The sequence below is a fragment of the Podarcis pityusensis genome (assembly GCF_964106645.2).
Source record: "Podarcis pityusensis genome assembly, chromosome: 8".
NCBI classification, from domain to species: Eukaryota; Metazoa; Chordata; class Lepidosauria; order Squamata; family Lacertidae; genus Podarcis; species Podarcis pityusensis.
This window is the reverse complement of record NC_138033.1, coordinates 33,620,008-33,644,404: the sequence shown is the minus strand read 5'-3', so window position 1 is coordinate 33,644,404 and position 24,397 is coordinate 33,620,008. Positions and strand designations below refer to the sequence as shown.

General features: G+C 44.0%; 1 long non-coding RNA gene across 3 annotated transcripts in view; it reads left to right on the top strand.

Annotated features, from left to right (window-relative positions):
- The window catches only part of LOC308483346, a 66,974-nt gene extending 43,214 nt beyond the window's left edge, over nucleotides 1–23,760 (top strand). Inside the window, exons 2-3 of one of the 3 annotated variants that reach the window (XR_013989638.1) lie at nucleotides 18,228–18,316; nucleotides 23,500–23,760. This is a non-coding gene — a long non-coding RNA (uncharacterized lncRNA). Of the gene's footprint in view, nucleotides 1–8,279; nucleotides 9,044–18,227; nucleotides 18,317–23,499 lie in introns of those variants that run through there. The other 2 variants (XR_013989639.1, XR_013989640.1) reach the window with 2 other exon arrangements.
- The last annotated feature ends 637 nt before the right edge of the window (nucleotides 23,761–24,397 follow it).

Below are 24,397 nucleotides of genomic sequence, written 5' to 3'. Positions count from 1 at the left end.
CAGAGCTGCATCCATGGGGGGCTAGCTGGGTTCTTTTGCCCTGGGTAAAACCTTCATATAGTCAAATCACCCCCTTAGAACTGCCCCTACATGAGTAATTTCACATGTTGCAACTGAAACATTGAGCAGGGTTTAACCCCCCCCCCCAAAAAAAATCCATAATTGAAGTCCATAAAAAAGGTTAAATATTTAGGGATTTGGTTAACATCAAGAAATATAAACCTATTTAAAAATAACTATGAAAAAATGTGACTTGAGGTAAAAAGAAATTTAGAAATATGGAGCAGAATGAATCTCTCAATGTTAGGAAAAATATCGGTGATTAAAATGAATGTGTTGCCAAAAATGCTATTTCTTTTTCAATCAATACCAGTCATCCTGAAAGATGAATGTTTTAAAAAATGGCAGAAAGAGATTTCAAAATTTATCGGGGGGGGGGGGGGCAAAAGGCCAAGGATAAAACATAAAATACTTACAGACGTAAAAGACGGAGGCGGGTTTGCCCTCCCAGACCTTAAATTATATTATGAATCTGCTTGTTTGGTATGGATCAGGGACTGGATGAGATTGGATAAGCAAGAGGCATTAGAACTAGAAGGACATGGTAACAGATTCAGCTGGCACGCATACTTATGGTATGGAAAAGGGAAGGTTCATAGAAGTTTTTACAACCATATAATCAGGAAATCACTAATGAGAGTATGGGAGAGATACAAAGACTTATTGGAACAAAAGACCCCGTGGTGGCTTTCACCACATGAAGAATTACTGCTCAAACCACTTGGAAAGAAAGGAAAATGGCTCACATATGTTGATTTATTAAAGGACCATGATGGAAAATGGAAATTAAGAGATTATGATGAGATCAAAGATGACTTTCAGAGTTGGTTGCATTATCGACAACTATATGAAACATATAAAGAAGACAGCAAGAAAGGATTCAGTTATACAAGATTTAGATTTCAAACGGAAGTGATCGAAGGGAAAGTGAAATTACTGAAGGCCGTATACAGCATACTATTAGAATGGGAGACGAAAGATGAAGAGCTAAAATCAGTTATGATTAAATGGGCACAAGATGTAGGTCACAGCATTATGATGGAAGATTGGGAAAAATTATGGAAAACTGATTTAAAATCTACAGATTGTTCCTATTGAAGGAGAATTACATGAAGATGGTACACGACACCAGTGCAGTTAGGGAAAATGTACAAAACTAGTTCAAATATATGTTGGAAGTATAAAGAAAAGGAGGGGACATTTTATCATATGTGGTGGGATTGTAAGGTAATTAAAAATTTTGGGGAAATGATATACAACGAATTGAATAAAATGTTCCATTTAACGTTTGCTAAAAAACCTGAAGCATTTTTGTTAGGGATTGTAGGGAAACATCTGCCAAAAAAGCTGAAAAACATCTTCATGTATGCAACAACGGCCGCGAGAGTTTTAATAGCATAAGGATGGAAGACTGAAGAAATCCCAGCTAAAGAATCAAGGCAAGAAAAATTGATGGACTATGCAGAACTGGCAAAACTGACATATAAGCTATGGGGCAAGGATAACTGTGACTTTAAAGATGAATGGGAACCCTTTACAAAGTATTTGAAGACGCAACAAAGCGAACTGGACTCCTTGGCTGGCTTTGAATAAACATTCACAAACTTATTATTGATAAATCAGCTACCGTATTTTTCACCCCATAGGGTGCACCGGCCCATAGGATGCACCTAGGTTTTTTTTGGGAAAGAAAAAAATTATTTCCCCCCCAGGCACGGGGCAGGGGCTGGGGAAGCCCGAGATTCCCTTGACCCCAGCCCCCAGAACAGGCAGCTCTCCGCAAGCCTTGGGAGACTGGCGCGACTTCCCGCCGGGCTCCCATGCCTTGCGGATATCTGCCTGAAGCCCAAACTAGGTCGGAGAACAGCGGGATGGTGGCGCTCTGCCTCCCCGCTGTCCCCCGAGCGTGTGGGGCTGGCGGCGGGGAGAAGCGCGCTTCTCCCCGCCGCCAGCCTCCAAACCAGGTCGGGGAACCGAAGCCCGGGGCGTGCTGTGCAGCGTGCACCAGGCTTCGAGATGCAGGCTGCTATCCGCAAACCTAGGGAGCCCAACGGGAACTCCCGCGGGCTCCCAAGGCTTGCGGAGAGCTTCCTGAAGCCTGGAGAGCAAGAGGGGTCAGTGCGCACCGACCCCTCTCGCTCTCCAGGCTTCAGCGAAAGCCTGCATTCGCCCCATAGGACGCACACACATTTCCCCTTCATTTTTGGAGGGGAAAAAGTGCGTCCTATAGGGCGAAAAATACGGTAAATAGTTTGAGGATCTATACAATTGTGTAACATACAGAAAACAGCATTTTTAGAGAAATCAAAGACTGGAACTGAGGGAAGTCGGGGGTGGGGTGGGTGGGTTTTTGTGGGGGGAGGGAGGAAAAATGGGGGGAAATAAGGGTAATATGTTTCTGGATAATATGTTTTGTTTTAATTTTGAATAAAAAAGTTATTTAAAACAAACAACAACAACAACAACAACAACAACAACAACAACAACAACAAAATAATTCCCAAGCTTCCCAGCCTTTGGAAGGCTCTTACAAGATGTCACAAGATCTCACAGGGCCATCCAAGGTTCTGTGAGATCTTGCCAGAGCTTCCCAGAGCCCAGTAAGCAAGTCTGAGAGCTGAAAAGTTATTTCCATAGCAGGAAAACCTTGCACAAGAAGAGCTTTTAAGCTCCCCATCTTCCATGCATTTAGTTTGTGTGATTTCAGCCAGTCAGCCATCAACCACATAAAGTTGAAATCATGCAAGTTAAGCACACATCAGTTGCAAATCCACTGTATTTCACTTTCTTGCGTTTGTTGCACAACTTGCGTGAACATTTATCCCTGCTGTAGAAGAGGCTAAATTTGCACACCCGGATTTAATAATAATATAATAATAATAATTTATTATTTGTACCCCGCCCATCTGGCTGGGTTTCTTTTTTTTTTAATGATATTTGTTAAAGTTTCAAAAAAAGATTACATTGATAAGAAAAAGAAAAATAGAGAAAAGAAAAATACAAAATACAAAAAAAAAAAACCAATTAAAAACAATTCCATCTTTTCATCACTTATCTTTCATTTACTTGTTTCCCGGACCTCCTCATGCCTCCCTTTTTTGTATTCCGGTTCAATTTATTAGTTCAGCAATTCCTTTCCCTCCTTATTTTATCCTAATCTTTAATCTTAATATATTACAGCATTAAGTTTTGACCTATTGAAAATCCAATTTTTCCATATTCTTTTACCATTACAGCTAGAAACCACTTAACTTCAATCCAACATCATTCTAGCATTCATTAATTTTGCAATATTTCTGTAAATAGTCTTTAAATTTCTTCCAATCTTCTTCCACCGACTCTTCTCCCTGGTCTCGGATTCTGCCAGTCATTTCCGCCAATTCCATGTAGTCCATCATTTTCGTCTGCCATTCTTCCAGTGTGGGTAGGTCTTGTGTCTTCCAGTGCTTTGCAATAAGTATTCTTGCTGCTGTTGTAGCATACATAAAGAAAGTTCTGTCCTTCTTTAACACCGATTGGCCGACTCATCTGGCTGGGTTTCCCCAGCCACTCTGGGCGGCTTCCATAGAAACCAAAAACACTAAAATATCATACATTAAAAACTTCCCTGAACAGGGCTGCCTTAATCACAGTCATTCTCATGCACACCTATATTTATGCTGGCACTGAAATTAGTATCCCTATGACTGCAGCACAAAAGCATGTGCCGTTACCATAATGCTGGCCAACCAGGCCAGGGCTGCCAGCTTGACAACTGAAGATGGGCTGCTCCTACTGTTTTCCTTTGAGTGAACAATTGAGTAGAGAAGCAGCTCTGAACCCCAGCATCCAAGGCAGGTGCTTGGCTTTCCTGCCTGGTCTTAAATCATCCCTGCTAGCTGAGGCACCAACGTGTGCAGAAGATTGGGGGGCTGATGCCATACACATGACATGGGGACATTGCGCGCATGACGTCAGGATGCAACATCGGGATGTTGGGAGGAGCCTGGGTGGAGCCAAACATGGCAGTAGCATGGTTTCAATGGTTGGCAACTCCTCTTTTCTCTCGCTCGGCCTCCTCCTCCTCCTGCCGCCATGACCAGCCGAGGACTGCTTCCCCCGTCTTTCCCTTAAGTATCAGGAGAAGGAGAAGCCGCTGGCCACTTAAGCTGCCCTGCACTGCACTTGGCTCCATTATCAGTCTCCTCTTCCTTCTCCTGCCACTACTACCACAATACAATACGATACAATAATATTTATTGTCATTGTCCCATACAGAACAACGAAATTGAAAAATCTGCTATCCCAGCTATCCCAACCTGGTTAGCCCCCTAAAAACTCTGATACCCCATTTTTAAATACAGTATACTCCCATAGAGACTCCTTACACTGCATTTAAAACCAAAATCACATTTGAATAGAAACTGTTTCTGAGGCGGCTAGTCCTAATCTTTATAACCCTGTACCTTCTTCCAGAAGGCAGAAGCTGAAAGAGATCATTTCTGGGGTGTACACTATCCTGCACTATCTCTGCAGCTTTCTTATGGCACCTGAAAGCATAGATTTGATCCAAGGTGAGAAGAGTGCACCCAATTATTCTCTCCACAGTCTTTACAACCCTGGGCAGCATTGTTTTTCCCCTGACCACGCAGCTCCCAAACCACACACAGAGACCATAAGTTAATACACTCTCAACAGTACAATTGTAAAATGCCATCAACAGGTCCTTTGAGAGATTGTTTTTTGGAGGATTCTCAGCCAAGGACTGCTCCCCCCCCATCCTGCCCCATGGCAGGAGGAGGAGGAGCCAGCCACTGAAGTTATGCTGCTCTCAGCTCCATGCTCAGCCTTCTCCGCCCCCTGATTGTTTTTAACATTGGATGACTGCCCCCTCAAAAATATTGAGGGCAGGCAAAAGAGCTGGGCCTGCAGGAGTTGGCACCTATGCCTGCCACCTATGCCTGGGTTATTATTGGGCCAAGTTACCTTCTTCAGATTGCATTTTCCTTCCTCTTCCAGCTGCCTTCCTTTAGTGCCTGGTAACAGCCACAAAAATAAAACCTCACTCAAGCCACCGCCTGCAGCGTTTGGTCTAAAATGACAGCACTTCACCCACCCCCCTCCACCCGACCCATTTTGCCAATAATGCAATGTACTTTTTTTTTTTTTTTTTACAAGATCATTTTCAAAGGTAACTGCTTATAATAATACAATTTATTCTTTATGGCTTCGGGGCAAGGCGAGCTCTAAATGAGGCATGTCTTCCATTAGAACCCTACAGAAACAAACTAATAGGCTGCAGAGAAAGTCATTTGTAAATGTTCCTATAATTCACATGATTCATTAAACAGAGATGGAAAATGATAGCATTTTCCTCTGGAAAAAAAATCCTTATGGAATTACACGCTGCGAACACTTAGCTCAACTCTTTTATTGAGTAAGCATCTTGTCCTGCTGATGTGGAGATTATAAAGGCCTGGAGACATTTATAGTTTCATTTGCTAAATTTAGAAGTTTTGTTCTATCCACTTCATGGCCCCTCCTCAGAAGGAAGGCAGACCTTGCTTATTCACAAGGCCTCAGGAAACGGCAGGAAATCTCATATTCAGGCTGAACAGCCACTGCCTGCCTTGCTGGGCCAATCAGTTTCTTTAGGACACTGGTAGCTTCATGCATGAGGGCCAGGAGGAGGAGTGATGGTCATGCCTACTGAGTCTGGAGGGAGTTGTAACATCTGGAGAGCACCAGGTTGGAGAAGACTGTTGTAGGTGAACAGCAAAGACCTGCAGAAGGAATGTTGGATGAGACGTCCATTAAACAAATCATGTCTATGTATTGATGGAACATTCCACTTAAGCACACCTCATTTCGCAAGTCAACAGAGAAGACAAAAAAAAAAAAAAAAAGAACCCAGCTCTATTTATTCATCAAACATACTGAAGTTTTGTCATCTCCACTGAGAGAGATGCTTGTAATCCATCTGTTAAGTGATCTATCATATTTGTCTAAATTGCTTGGAACAAAACAAGCTATCATTTGCAACCCATGCCTTCTCCCAAGTTTCCTAGTCCATACGTTGCTTAAGAATAATCGACAGTCCTGCAAGATACGCACAGAAACAGATTATGTGAAGATACTTTTCCATTGCTGGAAGAAAAGCAGGAAGTCACAATAGTTGTTTTAAAGCGGGCCACCCACAACATGGAGGCAGTTCATTCACCTCTCACAAACTCTGATACATTTTGAGCCACAAGGTGCTCAAAGACCCCCCCCAAAAAACATACCCTCTATTTGCTTGAAGCTCTATAAAGACAAAGCAAGAGATGTAAGACGCAAAAGTTCTCTATCTTCTGTAGTATAATATCTATCTCTCTATATTGCACCATTATCCAGCCTATTGATACTTCCAGGAGAATTATTATTATTATTATTATTATTTATACCCCACCCATCTGGTTGGGTTTTCCCAGCCACTCTGGGCGGCTTCCAACAGAATATTAAAATGCAATAAAAGACCAAACATTAAAAACTTCCCTAAACAGGGCTGCCTTCAGATGTCTTCTAAAAGTCAGATACAGTGGTACCTCGGGTTACATACGCGTCAGGTTACAGACTCTGCTAATCCAGAAATATTACCTCGGGTTAAGAACTTTGCTTCAGGATGAGAACAGAAATCGTGCAGCGGCAGCGCAGCGGCAGCAGGAGGCCCCATTAGCTAAAGTGGTGCTTCAGGTTAAGAACAGTTTCAGGTTAAGAACAGATCTCCAGAACGAATGAAGTTCTTAACCTGAGGTACCACTGTAGTTGTTTATTTCCTTGACATCTGATGGGAGGGCATTCCACTGTGAGGGCACCACCAAGAAGACCCTCTGCCTGGTTCCCTGTAACCTCACTTCTCACAGCAAGGGAACTGCCAGAAGGCCCTCGGTGCTGGACCTCAATGTCTGGGCTGCACGATGGGGGTGGAGATGCTCCTTAGGGTATACAGGCTGTTTAGGGCTTTAAAGGTCAGCACCAATGAATTAATAAATTAATTATGTTCTCATTCTTTGTAATATCATCAGAAATTACAGAGCCTTTCTAACAGTAGGGTGGTCCTCTGCTCCATCACCAACCTAGTAGCCCTGTGGGATCTGTCCTAGTCTTGTTCCCTCCTGCCATCCCTTGTCTGCGTGTCAGCTAGAGCAAGGGGTATGGGATTACCTGTCAGGAGTCCAGGTTCCCAGCAACACAGTAAGCGTAGCTAATTAAAAAGGATGGTTTATTGTCAAAACAAACAGATAGCTCCGGACAGCTCTAATACAGCCTCTGACATCATCAATCAAGATGACCCTTCTGAAGATGCCTTCCGGTTTCTACAGAAGATAGAGAACTTTTGCGTCTTACATCTCTTGCTTTGTTTCTGGTCTAACAGCCCTCTCCTTAGCCGACTCTGAGGAGGGATTGGATCAGGTTGCCCCTCCTCCCTTTCTGACAAACTACTTATTTCTCCATTCACTCCTGTTTGAACTTCCCAAGAGCTTTGGCTGGGTTCCAGCCTGCTCTCAGCTGTTCCCTTATCCCCCGGCATTCCAAGGGGTGGAGGAGTTGGCACTACCTGTGTGGGAATGTTCAGGGAGGCTGGTGAGGATATATTGTTTAATTATATCCTTTCCAAGGTGCATTAACAAGTTCTATAATTTAGCAGAGTAACATTCCCCTTTTAATATGGCTAACCTGATCCAAAACACCCACCCACCCCACTCACACACAAAAACAAAGATCACCACAGCCAATCACAAACAAACAACCATACCGTAGGCCAACCCCAACCTCTCTCACCACCAAAGGAACACAAGTGAACAGCAGAGAACCGGCATGAGTAACGCTAACACCAAACCCTACATACATTAAGCAAAATAGAAACATCGCCACCGACCCCACCCATCTTTCCCCCCCCACCCCTTTTCTTCCTAATGTCTCAACAAATGAAACTGATTTGTAAAAATGTTACATGGAAAAAAATACGAGAGACATTACACATACTTCTGTAAAACAAGAAAATCTTTAATAAAATAATAATAATAATTTTTTTTTTGGGGGGGGGGTTAATTTACACAGCAGATAGGTTTGCCAGGCTTGCTTAAGCCTCTAAAATAAGTTTCCTAGTAATTCTCCTTTATTCCCTCCTAAAAGGAATAGACACGACACAATCTTGTATAAAATGTATAAAATAGTTTACTCACACATTCTGTTCACAGATGGATCCCAGAAGGCAGACTTCAGTTACAAAATATATACACTTGGAATCTATCCCATAAGGAGATAGTTCCTTTGTCCTCTCTTGGCTGGAAGCCAAGAGAGCATCTCAGGCTGATGCTTCTACAACGAAAGCAAAATGGAGAAGAGAGATATGTGGTGGCCAGCCCTGTGCTTTTGTTACCTGCACAGGTGAGGTCATGCCCACCTCTGGTCACATGCAGAGGAAGTTTGTCCCAGCCCAGGAGGAAAGAGGAAGTTTATCTACTGGCTGGACAAACATCAATCTTCATGTCTAAACATGTCAACTCTAGGAATGTTGTATCTGACTGCTCTGTGTTTCACACCCCACAAGCTGCTGTTCATCCTGCATGAAAGTTAACTCTCTCTGTTCCTGGCTGCTTTCTTCCGTTGGCTGGAAACCTTCACTGGGAGCTGGCTCATGCCTGACATTACCATTACCTTGTAGTGGTCTCTTCAAGAGCATGGGAAGAGCCAGTTGAATCCCAAGCTGCCGCCTCTCTCAGGTGCTTTAAGATAATGCATGTACTATCAATACCATGACTCTTAGACCTCCATCCAAGTGCCTTGCAAATAAATCCAGCATAGCAGTCGAGATCTTGGAGCAGGGAGGCCCAAGATGAAAAGTCCTCAGAGCTATGAAGCTTGCTGGGTGAGGGATGCTCACTCAACCTCATGGAGATGTTATGTGAATGAAATAACCACAACTTAGATAACCTCTAGGTTGGACTACTGCAATGAGTTATATGTCATGCTGCCTTTGAAGATGGTTTAGACACTACAGCTGGTGCAGAATCTGGTGGCCAGATTTTTATCATGGCAAGAGGGTCTAAACATATAACACCAATTCTGGCAGGACTGCACTCCATACCAATTTGCTTCTAGGCTCAATCCAGAGGGCTTGTTTTGACCTATAAAGCCTTATGCAGCTCAGGACCCCAATACCGCCTCTCCTCACATGAACCAACCCAGATCCTGCAATCATCACCTGAGACCCTTCCTCATGTGTCCCCTCCCTGTGAGGTTCAGAGGGTGGCAACATGAGATCAGGTCTTTTCAGTGATGGCTCCCAATGTGTGGAATGCTCTCTCCAGGGAGGCACGCCTTTATCCATTTTTCAATAAAGCAAAGACTTTTCTCTTTACCCAGACTTTTGGCCTTTAATTTGAAGGGTGGCATGTGGCTTCTTTTGGTGAGATGGGGTCAGTAAATCCTGGTCTGTTTTAGCTCTTTTAACTGTGCTTTTAGATTTTTTTATTGGATGTTCTAGTTGGCTTTCATGTAAATTGCTTTGGGTCACTCTGCGAGAACTAAATAAAATAAATGAATAAGGGGGCAATTATTTAAAATACTCCAAACCATGAGGTGCTTTTCCAAAATTAAAACTAGAACAGACAAGTTCCCAATCTAATTAAAGAAGTGAAGATGTGAATCAGAATACATGCAGGCAACACATAACATGTAACATTTACATGTGCCCAGTGTTATTTTTCTAGAAAAAGAGGTGCCAGAGCTCACCATGAACTTCTCCCTTCTTCTCTTAGAATGGCAATGGTGCCCACCTAAGAGGTGCCAGAGCTGAACTCCAGTGAGCTCCAGCTGAATAAAAGCCTGCATGTACCTTTTATTTATGTATTTCAATTTGAGCCCCGCCCCACACCTCCAAGGGGCTCACAGCAGTTTACCACCCCACCTGCTTTCTCTACACAACAGTCCTGCAAAGTAAGCTGACAGATAATGACTGGCCCAAGGTCACCCAGCGAGCTTCGTGGCTCCATCGGGATTTGAACCTGGTTCTGTCTTATTCTCATGCAATGCATTCTAACCTCACACATATAGCTAGTAGGTCAAACAACATTTCACGACAGGAGAGGGCCACTTGACCTTCCTGGTATGATCCTACTCTGTGGTGGTCAGTCAGAAGTATTTTGCAGTGGCAGGGTAGGTAAATATGTTTCACAATTCTTGGGAGGTTGCCATGGGCAGTGAGTGGACACAGTGGAAAACACATGGAAGCACTAAAAATTAATTCACTTGCCAACTTTACAGCTGGCTGAGTGCTGGCATGATGCCAACGGCAACCTGTCTCTCTCTTTTGTGAAGAGAAAAATAAAGCTGCACAAGACTTTAAAAAACATGTATCAATAGAGGTAGATATATTTTCCTTTGATATGCTTCAATGAAGCCTCATAAAATCATAGTCAGGCTGTATAAAATGCTGTTTTTTAAAATAAATAAAAACCTTTTCTCCCTTTGTGTGTACATTTTGGCTCTCAACAGCAACTGGAAATTACCATGCCAAATGTGTAGTCTGTATGAAAAGATTTTGAATTAGCCTGGTACGGCAACTGGAAAGACGAGAATTCACAGCGTGTGATTTAGCAGAGTGACTGGCAGGCTGGACCCTCTCCCCCCCCCCCCACTGCCATCACCAAGCTTTGCAAAACAAACACCCAAAAAGATAGCCAATCAGAGCTGGACGCAAGCAGAGTCAGGGCTGTGGTCCACTATTGCTGCTGCAATAAGCAAAGGAACTCATCTGACCAGGAGAACTGGGAATGAGCTGGAATGAAACTGCAGAAAGAAAGAGAGCTTATTTGCTATTTCTGGTTAGTCAGAGGCTGCTATGGATGTCCCACCATTCTACAAAGTATTCAAGGCAGGGACCAATGATAAAGTTAAGAAAACGACAGCATAGTGCAAAATCAATATAAAATAGTGAAAAACAAATACAAAATAACATTCATGTAAAAATATATCCCCCTATATACATGAAAATGTAAGGCTATTATCACGCAGCCCAACTGGAGCATTTGTAGTGCCACATAAAAATCCTTGACTTGCCTGAAGTCAGGGTGGGGGGGCAAAGGCCACTTAGGAAAGGAGGGACACAGAGGGAAATGGTGGTTTAAGGAACAGCAGAGGTTAGAGGGAAGGAGGGATAGAAGAAAACTGTGGCTAGAGAAAAGTTTTCCTCCCTCTTTCATAACAGTAGAACTTGTGGGCTGAATTTTGGAAGATTCAGCAGAGGTAAAAGAAAAGACTTCTTCACACACTCCTAGCTAAACTATGGAAGTCGCTCCCACAGAAGGCAGTGATGGTCACCAGCTTAGATGGATTTAAAAGAGGATTGGTCAAATTCATGGAGGAGAGGGCTACTAATTACTACTAGCCGTGATGGCTGTGCTCTCTGCATGTGCTCGAATCCTATTTGTGGGTTTGTAATACCAGGCGTTTGATTGGCCACTGTGAGAAGAGGATGCTGTACTAGATGGGTCACCGGCCGGATCCAGCATGCTTTTCTTATGGTCAATCAAGTTCCGCTGGAAAGCAAACTTCAAAACAATATCTCAGGGGGTTTTTTGTTAGCGGATGTGGAACTTTCTGTGCTGAGATGTCTTTGTGAGCAGGCAAAATTGTGGGTGAAGGGGGGGGGAGACACTCAGGATTTCAACAATCCACCCACTTCAACAAGATAAAAAGAGCTCAGCCGAGCGTTACAAAAATGAAAAAGAGTTTAGCAAAATCTTGGCCCCACCAGTGCCGCTTTTCTATTACGCTCCCATGTGTGAAAACAAGAACTCCTGCTCCTAGCAGGTTGGCAGAAAGTAACAAGATTACAGGTCACTGCACACAAAATCTTCCCAGGGCTCTTACACTGAAGAAGAAGGGGGGGGGGACCACTTGCATTAAATACCTGAGCAGCACTGATGCTTCCCTTCTAGTCCACAAACGCGGAATTGATTCCTCAGGGAGGGGCAGCCTCCTGGCAGCAGCTGGGATGGAGGCGGTGGCCCAGGGTGTGGCTTCTACACTTTGCTCACAGCCGTAAGTAATGCTGGGTGTTTTTTCCCAGTGACAGAACTTGACCTGAAGAAGTTGGATGCTAAATCCAGCATTCGGAGAGGGGCAGGAGGAAAGAGACAGCGTGGGTGGTTTTGCAGGGAGGGAGGATGCACAACTATGTCAGTCCACTTTGAGAGAACTGGGCCATTGCTGAGGATATTTGTAGGTAGCTTGCATTTTAGGAGTGCCCAGCTGCTGTTCGGGTGACTACTTCTCAGGCCGCTCCAGTTAGTGTCTGAACAGTGTTTGTTTTTCACACTTTCTAGCCAAACCTTCCAGAAAATTCTGCAAAGTTTCCTCACCATGCTGGGCCTTACAGTTGGTTTATTAATGAAACCAGCCTGAGGTGTGTGTAGAGCAAAAATTCCAATGGAAAAGCTTCATCTTCCCAAATTCTCTACCTTCATTTCCCCCCCTGCCGTGTCACAAAATCTACAGGGTGGTCACTTATCCACACAACAAACTTAAACCAAAAGCACAGCCAAGAGATATTAGCTTCATCAGAGGGAAGGGTGTTCCTGGGCATTGGAAAAGGTGTTCACTGCTTCCTGTGGGACCACCAGGCAGGGTCCGTGATAAAGGCCAGAAATTCCCATTCAGCCCCAGGCTGTGAGAAAAACATCCTGGAGTTCTTTTGGCAAACAGAGCCAGTCAGGCAAGGGTTACTGGAACACATCCCCTGCTCCTGTCCCCACGGCTAAATGAAGCAGAGAAAGCAGGCCTATCATTAAACAGCTCAGCTAGTCAGGAGGAAAAGAAGAGGCTGTTTCTAATCAACAATGCTAACCCGATAATGGAAGGAAGCCTGAGTTTAATGGCTTGAAACTCTCCGGCAAAGCTGGCTCTCGGCTGATGTCTCCAGATAAGAGCATCGTTAGATGCATCAGCACCAGCATCTTGCCACTTAATTCACAGCTTCAGGACATTTAATGCCGGGTTTGCCAAGCATGTGAAGAGGAGCTGGGACAGATCCCAGGAGGGGAGGGAGGGGAGAGGAAATGGGTTCTGGTTACCTGCTCTGGGAAGGCACTGTGACCCATTTCAATCACAGTGTTCCCCAGGAGAAAGGGTGTGTTGTGTGTGCGTGCGTGCACAGGGACACTCTGATAGAACAGCTTCTCTCTGTCCTCTAAAAAGAAGCTTTCCCTAGCAACAAAACAGAACTGGTGGAGAAATAAATGCTTACTGGGGCTGAGCCAAATCGACTCCAAATCGACTTCATGAACATTTTCAGTACTGTTGGTGATTTTTTGCAGTGCCACTTGCCGAAATACTCATCAGTTCATTTATATTGGCCTTTCTGGAATTCATTCTCAACTGATTTTGTTTTCCTCAGTGACATTCATGTACATTATGCATTTATTTACATAGCAGAGCCAAATCTATGTAGCAATGTGGCATCACCCTGTTTGCTTTTTGATCCCTGATTGGCTAGGATCTGTTATGGGAGTACTTCCAAAAGGCAAAAAGAGCACAAGCCAGACAGAAATATGACATCAACCAAGGGAATATTTGCAGTTTCTTTTAAGAATAGCCCACCACAATCCTGGAGCATATGCAGCGTGGCCCTAGTGACTCTTTTTATGACACAAGTCAGACAAAAAGAGATTGTGATGAGCTCCAGAAGGACGTCTCCAAACTGAATGAATGGGTGGTAAAATAGCAATTGCAATTCATTGTAAAGAACTGTAAAGTGATGCTTGTCAGGGCAAAAACAAACCTTAATTGCACATATGTACATCTGGGATCTAAACTAAGCTCATGGGATCAACAGCTTTTCCTTGGCAGTGTGCAAGCCTGCCCCCTCCCTGCAATGATCCCTTGCCTGTTTTGAAAAGTTGAAGATTGGATTGGTGTTTTATTCCCCTTTGCTTTCTCCTTTGGTTTTTCCAGCTGTCTGATTTGGAATTATAACCAGATAGGGCACAAATCCCATTTTGGTGCTGTTCCTTGTCCCTGGGATCTCATCATGTCAGTTCTCTTATGCAAGCTGGGAACCAGAGGTCTGACTCGTTTCCTCCCAGATGTTCTGGGACCCATCAATGCTATAAGCAGCAGTTGCTCCACTCTGCTTGGCATCTCAATGGCCCTGATGATTATGACTCATCCTGTCCGTCCCTCCTGCTGCCAGTCAATTGCCAAACCCTGTTGCTTCTTCCTGTCTGCCTGTGCATAGGAAGTGCCAGCAGGGACCAAGAAGTTATTCTCTCCCACTCTCTCTATTCTAGAAGGTGGCCTGGGCCAGCAGTATCCCATTTGAAATGTTGCTCATTCCAGCTTAATGCTGCTTCTAACTGGCTCCAGAAAATCTCCTTTCTGTGACCTGGTTTGCAAATCATGCTAGATGCACAAGTGGACAGGCTCTGAGAAAAGAAATGGTGGCTGCTCTGCCTCTTCCCAGCCATTCTGCTACCATGCTGAGTTAAGCCATTGCCAAACCTTGGCTCATGCTTTAGTCCTCCTTAATGAACCATGAGCCTAAAACCTTGGTTCAAGCTCATGGGTAGTCAGGAGAGAGCCAAACCACAAGTCCAGGTTTCAGATGATATGCTCAGTCAACTTGGTACATGATCCAACAAGCTCTCCTTAGGTTCTTATGTTCATGCTAAGCCATGGCTTGGCTTAGCGTGACATGCAGACCAGGCCATGGATACAGAAAATAATGTTGCATAGTCAGCCTCAAGCATGGTCTCCAACAGAGAATTGGTACCTGTGGCAGTTCTTCAGACGTAGTGATACTCCAGCTCCCATCAGCCCATGCAGCTAGCATGGCCAGCGGTCAGGAATGATGAAAGCTGTAGTCCAAAAACACAGGTCTCCCCATCCCTGATCTGCAAGTTACCATAATGTCCCCCTGTCTTGATAGTAGGCTTGCCGTTTGCCCCGAGGGACAGTTCCTGAGCCCTGTTCCTGGGTGCCATGCCCAGTTCATTCAGTCTTTGGGCACTGGCTTGGATTAATTCTCCTATCTGTATCTTTGTCTGCATGTGACTAACTGAATGAGCCCAAAGGCTGAATAAAGGGGAAAAACAAGGGTGTCCTGGCACTTTATCTCCAGGGCAGATGGGCCTAATCAATGCACCTTGGCCAACTGATTTTAAAAATTAAAGGACTTGGCAAAGCAGAAGCAAAGGGTTCTGCCTAAACTTTGAAAGAACTATTTATCAAAGAGCTGAAATAAACTGATGGATGCTCCAGGCTGGGCTTGTGTGAGTTCCACCAGATAAGGTTGTTATATAGCCAAGGGAGATGTATAATGCTGGACTGCAGTGTCCTCCTAGCTTGGATACTAAGCTCGCAGTTCTGCCCATTGTTGATTCCGTTATAGAGATGACAAGTCATGCAGCTTTTTAAAATAATGGGTTTATAGAGTTGGTTTTTTTTTCTTTGTTTCTAGAGATGTCTGTGAAAGCAATACATACTGGGTTAAAATTATGCACTAATCCCAAACAGGGATCTCTCTGGAGGAAATTGTTTTCCATATCTTCACTTGGTGCAAAGTCTATCTGAATTTTCCAGAAAAGTAACAGGCCCAGAAACCAGCTGTGCTTTGCAATTGGAGAATAGGGTTTGCAGGAGAAGAGTAGTAAAATGCACAGGCCAAGATAGAGCTATCTGGAAGCAGAAGCAGAAATCCCTAACCCTTTCTCATACTGGTGTTGGGAGTAAAGCAGCAATGCTTGTAATACTTTACCTGAACTGTGGGGGCGATAGACAGAAAGGCAACCGATACTCCCTTGCCTATTCCTTCTTAAGCAACTGTTGGCATACGGGTTGTTTCTAAGGCTTTACCTCCTTCCTCTTTTTTTCGCCAGTGAGCTGGTGTTAGTGTTAACCTCATACCTCCATAATGGCCACAGGAAAGCCTGTACTCAGAATGACTTTGCTCCCCAGCAGTAGTACACCTTAAGTTTTCAACCAGCAGATTTCCCTGGTATTTCTCCACTCTGCTGCTAACTATATGTGGTATGTAATCCACTGGTCTCCTGCCAATCTAGCAGTTTGAAAGCACATCAAAGGTAAATGACGCTTCCGTGCGCTGCTCTGGTTCACCAGAAGTGGCTTAGTGATGCTGGCCACATGACCCGGAAGCTGTACGCCGGCTCCCTCGGCCAATAAAGCGAGATGAGCACTGCAACCCCAGAGTTGTCCACGACTGGACCTAATGGCCGGGGGTCCCTTTACCTTTAATCCACTGGTACAGTCAGTGCTGGATTTATGTATCGGCTAAGTAGGCTGAAGCCTAGGGCCTCTAAATCTAGGAGGCCTCACCAGCCCTCCCGTTCCCTGGGGGGCAGTCTCCCCTCTCCCAAAATTGGAGAAAGCTCATAAATTGTATCCCTTCTGGCATCCTGGCCAACTCTATTACACTGGTGTAAACCCTGGTGCACCAGAAGCACAGAATAGCAGCAAATAAAATCCGCTCATACGTCAGCAACTGATAAGACTTGTCAACCAGTTCTTCCAAAGTCTTCCTAAATTATAAAGCTCCAAAATACTGGCCAAAAGAGAGCAGGTCTGGGAAGAGCGAGGCATACAATGGGCACCACCAGTGAAAAGGCCCTGATCCATGTAACTCCTGCCCTGTCATTTGATAGAGTGCCCACTTGCCCTCCTTCTTGAAATGGAATGCTCTCTATTGGAGTCTCCAGGTCCAGTACAAAGACCATAAGAAGGGAGAGCAGGGAAGTTCCCAACAGCTGTTAATCAAGCAAGCATGCACACAGGTCACCTTTGTCACAGTCAGGATGCCTATGTCCTGGCCTGGCCTGCACCCAATTTTGTTTTTGTACAATCTTGTTTGTCCTCAGTGACCAAAATTATATTATCAACATATTCAAGCAGAAAAGTTGTTTTCCTTCATTTGCAAGGAATCGTACAAAACAAATTGGCACTATTGATGCTAATTCTTTCCCCCCAGAGTTAAATGATAACTAATCAGAGGCAGCTACAGGAGAGCGATGAGATTCAGGTGAGGGTCAGATGCCTTGTCAATTCTAGCAGGTATATAAGAGGACGACCCGGCCCGTCACCATGGTATTTAACAATAATACCTTGTGTCCTTTAGAGGAGAAATTGTGAATTGTAGAGTTTTAAATACCCTTCATCATACTTGGCTTCACTCAATTTTGTTTATAACACTCTTCCATTTTCTTCTAGTTGTGAGGATGAGGGATGAGGAGGGGCCTCACAAGTGGAGTAGCCTAGGGCCTCTCTTCATCTAAATCCGGCGCTGGGTACAGTCAAATGCAACACTCCTTATTTCCCTAGAGTGAGCACAGGCGGGGGACATCCAGTCAGTGCAACCTATGGCCTGGGCAGGCCGCATCGTCCTCTTATATACCTGCTGGGATTGACAAGGCATCTGACCCTCACCTGAATCCCATTAATCAGCCCTAGCAAACCCACACGGACTGGGGCTGATGGGAGTTGTAGTCCAAAAGCATTTGGAGAGCAGAAAGTTGGTGAAGGATGCTCTACACACACACACAGAGAGAGAGAGAGAGAGAGAGAGAGAGAGAGAGAGAGAGAGAGAGAGAGAGAGACCAATAACACAACTGCATGTAAGAAACAGAAGCATTCTTGGGGTGGAGACTGAGAATTTTTAAACCCTTGGGATTCTGAGGAGGAAGGTGAAATGCAAGGGGATGTGTGTAAAATACAGATAAGAAAGCTGAACTCCAGCTGTTCCTCTTATCAACCCTCCCTATTTTCCACTGCAAGAACATGTAATTTTTGTGCCTTAATCATATAAGTTGGAGTGACAGCTGCCATGTGTCAGTGATTTGGTTCCTGGAATTCGCCTCCCGCCTCCCGCTGCCGCCATGCATGCATCTAAAATGGAATCTTGCTTCCTAGCTCCTTTTTCTAATCTTCTTCTTAATGCATCCCATATCTTGATGATGCATAACGGAAGTTATTAGCAGTGATGCATTAAAATATTAGATGGCTTTGAGAGGTGCCTCTTGTTTGTCTCAGGCATTTTTTAAAAAAATGTTTTTAAAACATTCTTATTACATCCTGGGTCAGTTTCTGGGCTTAAGTAAATAACAGGCTTCTTTGGTTTTTTTTTTCTTCAAAAGCACAAGATCTGGACATGTTTGCTGTGTATAACAGTACACGTGCCTACTTGGGAGTAAGTTCCAGTAAGTTCATAGGGACCTACTCCTAGGTAAGTGGATGTACCGTCGCAGCCCACAGGTCTGTAAATGCACCTTAGTTGTTTGCAAGAGCACAGCACCCATAAAGGACACCCTTGGCAACTCTCTGTCAGTTGCAGCGATGGGAGAAAACTCTCTTCGTGGGTTCAGTATGGATGCACAAACCAGATTCCTAACTGGTCAGACTTTTATTCAGTAATGCATTACTGGACAGAGTCCAAAAGAGTCTGTGAGAGCATATCCATTATGATATATGTAATATAGGCTGGGTTTTTTTAAAAAAATGTTTTTATTGAAAATTTTCTTGGGTAACAAAAGTACATACAGTGTCTCTGCTTTCAGTTCATAGAGACCTTTCTACTGATCTCCCCAACCACATTCTGCCCCTCCTTTGCCCCACCATTGCTCATCCAATCACAGTCCTTGAAGATACTTACTCAACCCATATTTTTTTTTGCTGGATGTGCAGCCAAGTTGCTTTTCCCTGGTTTCTTTCCTGCCGGGACCAATTTCCAGTATATGTGCCACAGCATGTTTACCATTGACTTAAGCAGGGCTTACTTCCAAGTAAAGGGTGCACCGAGCCATAACCTCCAGGTTAGTGCCTTTCTACTGGTGCCTTGTTGGAAGTAACAAAAAGGCAAGTGTGGTATTGCCAGAAGTTCCTGCTTCTGGCTTCCCAGATTTAGGCTGCAGCGCTGTGTACCCACTTTATTAGGAGTAATCTCAGGCTTGTGGGTTCAAGCTCCCAAGTTGGGCAAAAAGATTCCTGCACTGCAGGGAGTTGGACTAGATGACTCTCAGGGTCTCTTCCAACTGCAAAATTCTATTACAGTGGTGCCTCGCAAGACGAAATTAATCCGTTCCGCGAGTGTCTTCGTCTAGCGGTTTTTTCGTCTTGCGAAGCAACCCTATTAGCGTCTTAGTGGATTAGCGCTATTAGCGGTTTAGCGGCTATTAAAGGCTTAGTGGCTTAGCGGCTTAGCTGCTAAAAGGCTATTAGCGGCTTAGCGGCTTAGAAAAAGGGGGGGGGAGCGGAAAAAAATCTCAAGACTCGCAAGACATTTTCGTCTTGTGAAGCAAGCCCATAGGGAAATTCGTCCTGCGAACAACTCAAAAACGGAAAACCCTTTCGTCTAGCGGGTTTTCCGTCTTGCGAGGCATTCGTCTTGCGGGGCACCACTGTATTCTATTATTGTGTTGTTAAATGCCCAGTTTAAGAGTTGTTTGTGATGACTCAATTATGTCTTTTTTTTCTGGAGATGGGATGGCGGACACATCTCCTCGAGAAGAGCGCAAGGGACAAGGGGAAGCACCAATACAGCTCCTTACCAATGGCACAGCTCTGATGATGCAGCCTCTCTTGAGAGCCAGTGTGGTGTAGTGGTTAAGAGCAGTAGACTCGTAATCTGGGGAACCGGGGTCGAGTCTCTGCTCCTCCACATGCAGCTGCTGGGTGGCCTTCGGCTAGTCACACTTCTTTGAAGTCTCTCAGCCTCACTCACCTCACAGAGAGTTTGTTGTGGGGGAGGAAGGGAAAGGAGATTGTTAGCCGCTTTGAGACTCCTTAGGGTAGTGATAAAGTGGGATATCAAATCCAAACTCCTTTTCTTCTTCTTCTTCAAACCTGCTTGGAAGTGAGACTCACCACTCAAGGATAAAAGCTGCCAGTGAAAAGGGGGAAGTAGTCTGCATGTACTCAGAAGCACTCTTGTTCCTACACGCTCTGGAAGCCTTGACACTGCAAACAGAGTTCTGGAGGCTGAAACAGGTGATGAAAGTGAACCTTGGCAACAATATATTAGGTTTGTTGAGAACTGGAAGAAGCAAATTGTGAAGAATGTATCCTGTCTACTCAGGTGAAGGGTGACATATCACTGACTGCTCAGCCTGCCACTATGTCTGAAGGTTGGGCATCTCAGGGAGAGAGAGAAAATGTTTTTAGAAAAACACATGCCAGTGCCTTCAGTTTCTGTGATTAGAGGAAGAAGAAACTCTCCGCTCTATATGTACATAAATAGATTGGCTTTTTCCACTGAAAAGGAAGCGGGGAGTCAAACAGGAGCCACACTGTGGTGTCATAGTGTTTCTAAGGAAGCCTTTTAGAGAGGAGTCCTTCCTGCTAAGCCACTAGGAATAGTTCTGCCTCCCATCCCAGGCAACAGAGGCTATCAAAGCACTGCCTTCCAAGATGCAACACTTTTGACAGATAACAGGAAACTGAACTGCCCTGAGCACACCATAGAACATCTGATAAATATTATTTGGAAACTTGATTGAGGTTGAACTTGGGCATTTCTACCACTTTCTGAACCCAAACAGGAAGGATTTCTTCCGTGATTCATCTGAGGCAGTTTTTTCTGTGGCAAGCAAGGAGGACAGTTCAAATAAAGATTGGCCTAGATGTTGCAGCCCCTGGCAATTTAAGTGTATGCAATTTTGCCCAATGTACATGTTTTTGCAATCAAATTTCCCCTATTTTTTTGTAGGTTATCTTTCATAATATATTCATCTTTAGGCAAATTTTCCTAGTATATGCATTTTTTTTGACACATTGCTACATTGCAAGGTGTCCAAATCCTCACTCTGCCATGAAACTCACTGGGTGTGACCTTGGGGGCCAGTCACTGAGCCATTGCAGCAGCCCTAGAGGGGTGGCTGCCCAGTCAGCCAGCAGTGCTATTAGAGGAGTGGGAGTGCCCAGTAGGGCTTGGAGGGAAGAAAGATGGAGAGAGCAGGTGAGAGTTGCAAGAGGAGGAAAAAGGAAAGGAGGGAGGGAGGAGGTGGAAGGGGAAATCAGTAAGCAGAGGGAAGAAGGAAGGCAGGCAGACAGACAACAGATGATGGAGGAGGAGGAGGAGGAGGAGGAGGAGGAGGAGGAGGAGGAGGAGGAGAACAGGCCCAATCCAACCCTGATGGCTGATGGAAGTCACTGATGGAGCACAAAAGGTGACAAAAAGCAAACATTTTGCGTTTCTGGTCCATGATCTTTCCCAGCTTTGGAGGTACCAATACATCCCTTTGCCAACAGCGTAAGGGGGCATAGATATGCCTCTGAAGGCAGAACATCACTGGAAGCAGATGAAATGGAAGCAACACCCAGATCTCCCATTCATATCTTGCTGTCCTGGTCACAAAGATGGAACTGTAGACAGAAAGTATTCCATGACTAAATGGAGGAATCCTGACTAACTATCGAGAAAAGCCAGCTTTGCATTTTAATTTGAACCTTTATACGACATCGGAGGTTCTGAGCATTTGAGAAGCACTGCAGTACCCTTAGGGAAATGGTGGAAGTCTTTCCCTTTCTGTCAAAGCCAACTGGCCAGGAGTTTCAGTATCTCTTCTCAGTGAGATCCACATTTTTCTGTGTTCTGCCTACCTTTGCCACTTGATACGTCAGGAGGCTTGTTCCTCGCTATTACACAGTATCACTAACAAGACAGCCCTGTTGCAACACCCCAGTGTGATGCTAAGGGGAAAATGTGTGTGTTTTAAAAAGACCCATGCAGCATGAGGCCAGATAATACTGCCAGCCTGAATGCTAACATCTCAGCCCCTCTTGCTTGGAAGTATCCATTAACAATGCTCCTCTTCAACAAAGAGCCTGTGGAAACTAGATAGCGGGAGCCGAGTTTTCAAGCCAATTCCACCCCACACAGCAATTGCTGAATTCATATGCAGGCTTTCCGTGCCTCATAAATTTTCATCCTGGCATCGCTTCTTGTTCTCTTTTACCGCATTTTCAAAATGTAGGTTACCCCTTTTGCATTTTAAACAGGCGCAATTGTATCTAATGCCTGGGTTTTTATGGCCACTAAAGCACTCCTCAGTTTGATGAACTGATCTCAAGCGAGGTAAATTATGTCACTCATCGGCTTTGTCAGTAAATCAAGGGGTGACACTTCCCTGATTTGTAAAGGCTGAAGGGAAGGATTCACATGGAAAACCTATAAGGCAAGGTTAGATTAATAAGCAGTTTAAAGAAAATGTTCCTGCTTTAATGGATATGGTACATCCAAAATCAATTCTGGTTCACTGACATTTCGGAGACTTCTTTCTGAGGATCACTAGAAAGACTGTATTAAACACTTTATGGAAAATTCAATCCTGGATTTCTTTGCTTTACAGTAATTGACAACATTTCCATATATTGCCATGTGGTTTTAGTGCTGTAAAGTTTCCTTGGCGCCCTTCCGTTCCTGCCCCCTCCCTTCTAATTATTTTGCTTCACTCTGCCTGCCACCAGGGAAAGAAAAGTTGCATTTCGAACTTGCCCTTTATGTCTTGCTTTTTCATTTGCAAAATGTTGTCCTCCCGCACCTAACACCAACACAAATGGCTGGTGCCACAGATCCTAGGATCAATCAGTTGCTGAATCAGCCCAGCTCTAAGTGCCTAAGGCCAGCCATTCCTGCCTATGCAGATGCCTTGGCAAGAGCAAGGGTGTGCAAAGGATGCTGGGGGATTCCCTCTTGCCTCAGCATGAGCAGATTCCCCTCAGCTTGCATTACATGGGCTTTGTCATTACTATTGTTTAGTAAATTTAAATACCTATGTGGCTTGAAAGATCAGAAGAGCTACATATTCTAAATCATTTTATCCTCACAACAAAATAGATTATGCTGGGAGACTGTGACTGGCCCAAGGTCACCCAGTGAACTTCATGACAGAGCAGGGAAGCAGGAGGCCAGCAGACATTTTGTATTTTTCTGTTGTGAACAGTCCAGGGAACTTTGGATGAAGGCCAGTATACAAATTTAATAAATAACAACAGCAACAACAGCCTTAAAGCTCCTTCTCCCAACCCCTGGTGATTATGCTGAGGTAAAAAAATTGGCTTTAATGCCCCCACTTCTAGTCCTTCATAGGAATGTGCTCCCCCCCCCCCCGAACCTCTTTGAGGCAGGATTAATGAACAGAACTATGTTTCTTAGGGGTTCTTACATTCAGAGAGACACTGAATCGCTGCTCCCCAGCATCCTCCTCAAAATGCAAAACCGAAAATCATACAAGTAGTATGCATTGTATTTTATTGAATATAGTTCAATTTGTGAGAGGGTTGGAACTAGAAAGAGGAAAATCCCCTAAAACAGGATTACAACTCACATATCCAAATTCCCTATAGAGTGTTCTGAGCCACTGCACTGCCGCATTAATATCAATTGAGAGCTTGTTCTCCATTCTCCTACAGGTGAGCTCGGCAATGACCAGAAGATAGATGGCCACAGCACACTTCCCCGCCAGCCCCTTGATGTGGGCCCAGGAGATCATGACCATCTAGATCAGGAATAAATATCAGCAGTTTCATGTTAAGGAGCAAAGCTTTGGAGCAGTTAATCCTATGAGAGATACATCTGGAGATGGGCCAATATTTACAAGCAATTTACAAAGCGAATAAAACAATGAAACTGTAAGAGGGGGAAAGTTAAAACAGGCTATTTAAAACATTCAGAAATCATTAAAATATTTTTTTTTAAATAATCTTTATTAAATTTTCAAAAGGTTACAAGCAGCAAAACAGAAACACAAAAGAAAACACACAAAAAAAAACAACATAAAAGATTCCACCTTTTAGATCTCATTTTCAATTACTTCTTTTCAAGACTTCCCCACGCCTCCCCTTATTATATTCCAACTCCAATTGTTTGTTCAAACAAGTTTTTATCCTTAATGTCCTAATCATAATTTGTTAGTTTACTTAACCATCATTTGTTAATATGATTCTTTATAATAAGTTTAGACCTTAATTCATTATTATCCATCAATTTAATTTGTTTAACAGTTTTTAAAATATATAGCTTAATCATATATAAAAAAGGAAAAAAGAAATATAGCAACAAATAAAAAGATACCTTTCCTAAGATTGTCCCTGGTTCCCATCCACAGATTCCCCATTCTTATAATGATAAAGAACATATAAATTTACACTACAAAGTAAAAATCAAACCCCCTTTGGACTCCTAAACCCCACCCTTCTCTTCCCGGTTTCAATCCCAAATCAAAGTCCAATTAGTCCATCTTTTTAGCCTGGTGACCTTACGTCCGAGGCTCTCGAATCTCTCTCAGTCCCTTTCAACCGGCTTCTTCGA